The following is a 7,270-nucleotide window of genomic DNA, read 5'->3' as shown; positions in this document are numbered from 1 at the left end:
GTCAACTTTCAGCTACATCCGATGCTTTGATAAGGAGTAAAGTCCAAAAAACCGTGTTACAGAGACCCTGAATCTCATAGTAAGTCGTTTTATTAACAAATTACGGTAATAAGAAGCTATTATCTCAATATATGTGATCCAAGTTACGCGTTATGTGTTGATTATTAATTTATGACAATTCAAATCATTGCTTTTTATTAGAGTAATCAAAAATTTTAAGAATTTCAATCATTTTCATAAATAAATGTTAATAGTTTTTTTTTTTTTTTTTTTTTTTTGCTATCGACTACTTCCAAAAGAGACGTGGGTTACGTTCACTCCATGTGTAAATCATCCTTGGCTGAAAATGTCGAACGTGACATCTGAACGCGGCCAGTTTCTCTGGTCATTGAACGCGACCGACCCGCTTTTAGTCGAGTGAAACTGCGTGATTTGTAGCTGCTTTTTGTAGTTGCCGTGATGCTCTTGTTGATTCGCTAATCCGAGGTTGTTAATTAGCGTGGGGTTTGAATTTGAGTGTTTTTCTGATTATTCCGTCGTGTCTTAGTCTCTTGGCATAAATTACGACATGGAGAGACGAGGGAAACTTAAAGTGAGTCTAGGTCAGTGCTGTGTGTTGTGGTCAGATTTGAAACGGCATTCGTTCTTTTAGGTTTCACTCTGTGAATATAATTACCAAGGCTTTCGTTCTTTTAGGTTTCACTCTGTGAATATAATTACCAAGGCTTTCGTTCTTTTAGACTAAAGTCTAAAAGAACGAAAGCTTTCGTTCTTTTAGGTTTCACTCTGTGAATATAATTACCATGGCTTTCGTTCTTTTAGGTTTCACTCTGTGAATAGAATTACCAAGACTTTCGTTCTTTTAGACTTTAGTCTGTGAATATAATTGTTTTCATTCTTTAGACTTGACAATTTGAATTTGTCAGTCGTGAAGTGGTTACTGTTTATAAAGTTGTTACGTTATCGTATAAGATTAAAATTAAAGTTTGGATATTTAGTTTAGCATAATGTTTGGATGTTTGCTAAAATTGGTGGAATGTGGTGTTCCTAAGTTCGTGCTATGTATTGCATAGGAACTACTATAGATTTTTCGGTCTACCTACAATTAAGTTAAATGATTTGAGAATAGTTTCGGCAAATGATTGTGAAGAGTTTTCTGATATGCTTGAATTACTGATTGCAGAATAGCTTCTTACCTATTATTTTACATATGTTTGGTAAAAATTATTTTTTTAGTTGGGTGATATTGAAAGTTTTAGTCAACGTTAGATTAGTGATTAGCCTCCTTGTTTTAAATTGTCTAGTATTTTACTATAGGATTTATAATTTTCCTAAACCTATGGTGTAGTATTGATAACGTGACGAACTTTAGTTCTTAGTTGCCGTGCATTGGCTTGTCAAAATACTAGACTATAAACTAGTAGGTTTTAGCTGCCTTATGTAATTCAAAACTTGTTTCATATATGATAAACCTTTTTAGTTATTAGTCCCTTTCTTAGTATGTTTAGTTACTATACATTAAAAGTTCCAAGTTTACCTAGCGCAAATTAAAGTTTGAATAATTGGTAATAGTCTCTGGTCTTTAATATCTTGTAACTAGAATGGCTTTGAAAATATCATGTGATTTTTAAGCTTATTCTAATTTTTTAAGGGTCATAACATTTGTCCACTTTTAGTTATGGATCTTTATAAACTCGAAACTTTCCAGGAGTTGGTCTTGCTGACACTTAACAGTTTCGCGCGACTGGACTGGGCGTCTCATGCTACCAAGCAATCCTTGAAGCACTCCACCTTAATATCATGAAAATTATTTCACCAAGGTATTAAAACTTCAAAGTTCCGCATTAGGTGAGTGAGCTCTGGAACTTCACATCTATATAAATAACTGACCGTTATTCCTTACACCCCACCGCCTTCCCTGAAGGGGTGGGGTACCCCCCAAATGACTTGCATATTAGGCTTTTCTGGCCCGCTATGGAAGTTCATTTGGGTTTTCTTTAAAATTTCTACTTGGTGGTAGTTTATCCTTCTACTTTTATTTGGTTAGTTTGTAATAGGGCCAGACTACAGACTGAGTTTTGTTATTGGTAATTATGGTGTTAGGGTATCGGTGATAAGCTGTTTCGGCCTTAGACCTTAAAACTAGTTTCTTAGTTTTAGTTTTAGATATCTATCATTAAATTTTTATACTTATCACTAGATTTTACTTTTTCTTTGAAAAAGTGTATGAAAGTGTAAATTTAGTTCTAATTTAATTTCTGGATATTTATCACTAGAATTTGGATTTTGTTCTTTGAGAGTGTAATAGTTTTACTTCAATTTTTAGATATTTATCACTAAAATTTGGATTCTTATTCCTTGAGAAAGTTTAAATCTAGGCTAACTTTTAATTTGTAGAAACAGTAAAAATTTAAAAGTTTTAAGTTAGTGAGTGGATCCTAACCATTTTACTACAAAGTTATGAAATTGAGGTTACTTAGAATATTAATTTAATAGATGTTAAAATAAAAACTTGATTGATTATATTTTTGTCGGGTGAAATATAATCTTTATCTCCAGGCTGTGGAGTATTAAAAATTGACTTGGTATTTATATTAAGAGTTAATAAGATTTGATAAATTTAGGATAGTTGTGTATTTCAAAACCAGAAATACAGGAGGCCTTAAAGGATTTTTTCACCATTTAAAATGGGGACTGGGAATTTCGAAAGTAATATTAGAGCCACAATTAAGTTTGTCAGGTTATAGTTTTAAGAACTAAAGCAGGATTCTGTTCGTATGCTTGGAATTTAGAATTTATAGTTAATAGCTATTAATTAGAATAAAGAATTCCTTTTTCAGTTAATTTATTTGAATAAAAATTACAACTTTCCAGTAAATTTATTAGAATAAACAGGGCAGTCCTACAGTAAATTTGTTTAAAGAGTAAAGTGCTATTTTCTAGTAGCGGTTTGGATTTCCTAGGCAGTTTTAGGCATCGAACGTAACGAAAATTAAACTGGGGATCTTGATTACCTAATTAGCCAGAATCCGTACGAAGTAATTAAGTGGGCTAATTGCAACCAAATCGCTACTTACACTAAAGTGATTAAATCACAAAGATTGAAAATCCACTTAGGATAATGTTTCCATATTAGGCTGTTCGTAGTTTATAAAAAAAAATAAGATCATCTTTATATTAAAAGAGAAAGTAGGCTTGATAATTTCTTGAGAGAAAGTAGGCTTGATATTTCTTGAGAGAAAGTAGGCTTGATCATTTCTTGAGAGAAAGTAGGCTGGATCATTTCTTGAGAGAAAGTAGGCTGGATCATTTCTTGAGAGAAAGTAGCCTGGATAATTTCTTGAGAGAAAGTAGGCTGGATAATTTCTTGAGAGAAAGTAGGCTGGATAATTTCTTGAGAGAAAGTAGGCTGGATAATTTCTTGAGAGAAAGTAGGCTGGATAATTTCTTGAAAGTAGGCTGGATAATTTCTTGAGAGAAAGTAGGCTGGATAATTTCTTGAGAGAAAGTAGGCTGGATAATTTCTTGAGAGAAAGTAGGCTGGATAATTTCTTGAGAGAAAGTAGGCTGGATAATTTCTTGAGAGAAATTAGGCTGGATAATTTCTTAAGAGAAATTAGGCTGGATAATTTCTTAAGAGAAATTAGGCTTGATGATATCTTAAAAGAAGGTAGGCGTGATCATTTCTTACATGAAAAGAAGGAAGGCTTGATCATTTCTTACATGAAAAGAAGGAAGGCTTGTATCATTCTTACATGAAAAGTAGGAAGGCTTGATCATTTCTTACATGAAAAGTAGGAAGGCTTGATCATTTCTTACATGAAAAGAAAGGAAGGCTTGATCATTTCTTACAGGAAAAGAAGTAAGGCTTGATAATTTTCTTACATGAAGAAGGAAGGCTTGATAATTTCTTACAGGAAAAGAAGGAAGGCTTGATAATTTCTTACATGAAAAGTAGGAAGGCTTGATCATTTCTTACAGGAAAAGAAGGAAGGCTTGATCATTTCTTACATGAAAAGTAGGAAGGCTTGATCATTTCTTACATGAAAAGAAGGAAGGCTTGATCATTTCTTACAGGAAAAGAAGGAAGGCTTGATCATTTCTTACATGAAAAGAAGGAAGGCTTGATCATTTCTTACATGAAAAGAAGGAAGGCTTGATCATTTCTTACATGAAAAGTAGGAAGGCTTGATCATTTCTTACATGAAAAGTAGGAAGGCTTGATTATTTCTTACAGGAAAAGAAGGAAGGCTTGATCATTTCTTACATGAAAAGAAGGAAGGCTTGATCATTTCTTACATGAAAAGAAGGAAGGCTTGATAATTTCTTACATGAAAAGAAGGAAGGCTTGATTATTTCTTACAGGAAAAGAAGGAAGGCTTGATCATTTCTTACATGAAAAGAAGGAAGGCTTGATCATTTCTTACATGAAAAGAAGGAAGGCTTGATCATTTCTTACATGAAAAGTAGGAAGGCTTGATCATTTCTTACATGAAAAGAAGGAAGGCTTGATCATTTCTTACAGGAAAAGAAGTAAGGCTTGATAATTTCTTACATGAAAAGAAGGAAGGCTTGATTATTTCTTACAGGAAAAGAAGGAAGGCTTGATAATTTCTTACATGAAAAGTAGGAAGGCTTGATCATTTCTTACAGGAAAAGAAGGAAGGCTTGATAATTTCTTACATGAAAAGTAGGAAGACTTGATCATTTCTCAGGAAAAGAAGGAAGGCTTGATCATTTCTTACAGGAAAAGAAGGAAGGCTTGATAATTTCTTACAGGAAAGAAGGAAGGCTTGATCATTTCTTACAGGAAAAGAAGGAAGGCTTGATTATTTCTTACAGGAAAAGGAGGGCTTGATAATTTCTTACAGGAAAAGAAGGAAGGCTTGATAATTTCTTACAGGAAAAGAAGGAAGGCTTGATCATTTCTTACAGGAAAAGAAGGAAGGCTTGATAATTTCTTACAGGAAAAGAAGGAAGGCTTGATCATTTCTTACATGAAAAGAAGGAAGGCTTGATCATTTCTTACATGAAAAGAAGGAAGGCTTGATAATTTCTTACATGAAAAGTAGGAAGGCTTGTATCAATTTCTTACATGAAAAAGAAGGAAGGCTTGATTATTTCTTACAGGAAAAGAAGGAAGGCTTGATCATTTCTTACATGAAAAGTAGGAAGGCTTGATCATTTCTTACATGAAAAGTAGGAAGGCTTGATCATTTCTTACATGAAAAGAAGGAAGGCTTGATCATTTCTTACAGGAAAAGAAGTAAGGCTTGATAATTTCTTACATGAAAAGAAGGAAGGCTTGATAATTTCTTACAGGAAAAGAAGGAAGGCTTGATAATTTGTCTTAAATGAAAAGTAGGAAGGCTTGATCATTTCTTACAGAAAAGAAGGAAAGGCTTGATTATTTCTTACAGGAAGAAGGAAGGCTTGATAATTTCTTCATTAGGAAAAGAAGGAAGGCTTGATAATTTCTTACAGGAAAAGAAGGAGGGCTTGATAATTTCTTACAGGAAAAGAAGGAAGGCTTGATAATTTCTTACAGGAAAAGAAGGAAGGCTTGATAATTTCTTGAACAGGAAAGAAGGAAGGCTTGATAATTTATTCTACAGGAAAGAAGGAAGGCTTGATAATTTTTTTCAGGAAAAGAAGGAAGGCTTGATAATTTCTTACAGGAAAAGAAGGAAGGCTTGGTAATTTCTTACAGGAAAAGAAGGTAGGCTTGATAATTTCTTACAGGAAAAGAAGGAAGGCTTGGTAATTTCTACAGGAAAGAAGGAAGGCTTGGTAATTTCTTACAGGAAAAGGAGGTAGGCTTGATAATTTCTTACAGGAAAGTAGTTTAGTTTGCTTGCAAGTTCAGTTATGAATTTTTCTAGATTAGTCTTTATCCTTACAAAATTCAATGGGGTCTTTATGAAAAATTTTGAATTTAACATTGAATTTTAAAATAATTTAAAGTATTAAATTTGACAATTATTAAATTTGATAATACTGTATGTTATTTTAACCATGCCGTGCATTAATGTTGAATACCGTTCAGTTTCCCTTAAACCTTATTGTAAAGATATAAGTTCATTCATAATTAATTCATAATTCTAGAGCTGATAGTTGCAGTTTTATAAACATAATTGTCGTATTAACTTCTAGTTTTATTAAGTTTTTAATTGATCAGAGCAAATCTTATGTTTTTAGATTTTATCTTCATATACAATATTTGCTGCAGCCTTTTTCCTAATTGCAGGAATACTTTGGAACGACTGGAATGAGGAATCAATAATTACAAAACTGGAATCAATGATGTCTAAAACACGAACGGAGAGACTAGAATAAGAAAAACCCTAGTGTACTAAACTGGAATCACTGAAGTTGAACTGGAATCACTGAAATATGAACACGTATTCCAGACTTGAAGAGACTGGAATAAAGAATCTGTAGATTCCTGAACTGGAATCATTCTAGTATAAAGGCCCCTGACACTTGAAGATGTAATTAGCAGTTAACTCTGGTAAGGTTATGGTAACTCTAAAGCTGGAATTTTATTTTAAAAAACCTGGAATTACATAAACCTGGATTTATATTTAACCTAATTTTATTCAAAACCCGGGACTTTTATTGAACCCAATTGTATTAAACCTGGTGTTGTTCAATTTTCCCTAGAGAACCGAGACTTATTCAGATATTAGGTAATTTAGTTTGTAACTTTCTGTGGGTGACTTAGTTGTGGTAAGTGTTCAGTCATAAATTTGCGAATGGGAGTCTGGGAATTTGTTGGTGAATTCATTGTTGATACTCTGGATTCCAGTGCTTGGCTTGAAGCCTAAATTATATATATTCCATTCCATTCCATTCTTGATACTGAAAATAATTTTCCCGAATGTTTTAATCCTCATAAATGCAGTTTAGCACCTATTTATTTGAACAAGCTCTTAGGCCCCGTCCACACGATCGAGCTTTGGTCGACGAACTTTGTCCGATGTGACGTCAGAAGCGGATATACAGCGAGAAAAGTCAGAACCTAGCCGTGGTTTCTCCGCTTCTGACGTCACATCGAACAAAGTTCGTCGAGCAAAGCTCGGCTGTGTGGACGGGGCCTTAGATATACAAGTTTGCTGGCTCGTCGAATGAGAGTGGTTGTTATACGGTTTTAGCCAGACTATTTCGAAAATAAATTATTCTGATAAAATTTAAAGATCTTTTTAATAACCTAGTTTTGAGGTAAATTTTTAACTTTAGCATCTAACCAAATTTATCTAAACCAAATTTA

General features: G+C 33.2%; 1 long non-coding RNA gene across 2 annotated transcripts; it reads left to right on the top strand.

Moving 5' to 3' along the window:
* The first annotated feature begins 394 nt into the window (after positions 1-394).
* Positions 395-7,007, top strand: LOC135204934 (uncharacterized). Of its 2 annotated transcripts, none has more exons than XR_010312377.1 (3): positions 395-592; positions 1,709-1,848; positions 6,248-7,007. It is a non-coding gene; the product is annotated as an uncharacterized LOC135204934 (long non-coding RNA). The 2 variants fall into 2 exon arrangements; XR_010312378.1 differs by having other exon boundaries at positions 395-602.
* Positions 7,008-7,270: the final 263 nt, after the last annotated feature.

The sequence above is a fragment of the Macrobrachium nipponense genome, chromosome 48 (genome assembly GCF_015104395.2).
Source record: "Macrobrachium nipponense isolate FS-2020 chromosome 48, ASM1510439v2, whole genome shotgun sequence".
Classification (NCBI taxonomy): domain Eukaryota; kingdom Metazoa; phylum Arthropoda; class Malacostraca; order Decapoda; family Palaemonidae; genus Macrobrachium; species Macrobrachium nipponense.
The sequence above is the reverse complement of the archived record's forward strand: the minus strand, read 5'-3'. Positions and strand labels throughout refer to the sequence as shown.